This window comes from Triticum aestivum, chromosome 1D (genome assembly GCF_018294505.1).
Source record: "Triticum aestivum cultivar Chinese Spring chromosome 1D, IWGSC CS RefSeq v2.1, whole genome shotgun sequence".
Lineage (NCBI taxonomy): Eukaryota > Viridiplantae > Streptophyta > Magnoliopsida > Poales > Poaceae > Triticum > Triticum aestivum.
The window spans coordinates 463,451,371-463,453,080 of record NC_057796.1 but is presented as its reverse complement, the minus strand read 5'-3'; positions in this window follow the sequence as shown (position 1 = coordinate 463,453,080).

The following is a 1,710-nucleotide window of genomic DNA, read 5'->3' as shown; positions in this document are numbered from 1 at the left end:
GCAAGGACATGAAAAAAACTGAGACCATTTAAGAGATGTTGAGAAATGGGCTACTCCCAAACGGACTCTTCTGGCCTAACCGAACAGTCTCCGTCGAACATGGTATTTCTGGAAATCTCAAGACTGTCCCAAACTTTCCTAAGTAGGTAGGCGTGCCCATGGTAGTCATTTACGCCAGGTTTGAATGATTTCTTACACCATATGCAAGTTGTGACACGTCCTGCCATTTATCGACCATTTTTTACCGAGAAAACTCCAGAAAATACAAAATTTGTCGAAAAGCAAAGCAACTTGGCATGGTGCCATAACTTGGTCATACAAGCCACTGGAAAAAAATAGGGTCATTTCAAGGATGTCGAAAAACAACATGCTATGAGATGAACCTTTGTATTTTATGAATATTTGTATTTCAATGTTTGTACTTTTTTTTACAATTGTGTCTGTTCAATGTTTGTATAATTTTTTAGAATGCGAATGTTATAATTTATGAACAAAATTTGAAAAGGCAAACTTTTTTTTTGAAATTTTGAAAAAATGAAAATGGAAAAGAAACAAAAACTATCGGCAAAAAAGAGGAAGAAATAGTGGAAAAAGTCTGTTTTGCTACAGTAAGCTGGTTGGTAATGAAGGAAATATGCCCTAGAGGCAATAATAAAGTTGTTTCTTATATCATGATAAATGTTTATTATTCATGCTAGAATTGTATTAACCGGAAACTTAGTACATATGTGAATACATAGACAAAACAGAGTGTCCCTAGTATGCCTCTACTTGACTAGCTCGTTGATCAAAGATGATTATGTTTCCTGACCATAGACATGTGTTGTCATTTGATGAACGGGATCACATCATTAGAGAATGATGTGATGGACAAGACCCATCCATTAGCTTAGCATAATGATTGTTTAGTTTTATTGCTATTGCTTTCTTCATGACTTATACATATTCCTCTGACTATGAGATTATGCAACTCCCGAATACCGGAGGAACACCTTGTGTGCTATCAAACGTCACAATATAACTGGGTGATTATAAAGATGCTCTACAGGTGTCTCCGAAGGTGTTTGTTGGGTTGGCATAGATCGAGATTAGGATTTGTCACTCAGAGTATCGGAGAGGTATCTCTGGGCCCTCTCGGTAATGCACATCACTATAAGCCTTGCAAGCAATGTGACTAATGAGTTAGTTGCGGGATGATGCATTACAGAACGAGTAAAGAGACTTGCCGGTAACGAGATTGAACTAGGTATGATGATACCGATGATCGAATCTCGGGCACGTAACATACCGATGACAAAGGGAATGACGTATGTTGTTATGCGGTTTGACCGATAACGATCTTCATAGAATATGTAGGAACCAATATGAGCATCCAGGTTCCGCTATTGGTTATTGACCGGAGATGTGTCTCGGTCATGTCTACATAGTTCTCGAACCCATAGGGTCCGCACGCTTAACGTTCGATGAATTTGTATTATGAGTTGTGTGTTTTGGTGAACGAAGTTTGTTCGGAGTTCCGGAAGAGATCACGGACATGACGAGGAGTCTCGAAATGGTTGAGAGGTAAAGATTGATATATTGGAAGGTTATATGCGAACATCGAAATGGTTCCGAGTGATTTGGGTATTTTACCGGAGTACCGAGGGGTTACCGGTACCCCCCGGGGGAAATATTGGGCCTTAGTGGGCCTTAGTGGAGAAAGAGGAGGGC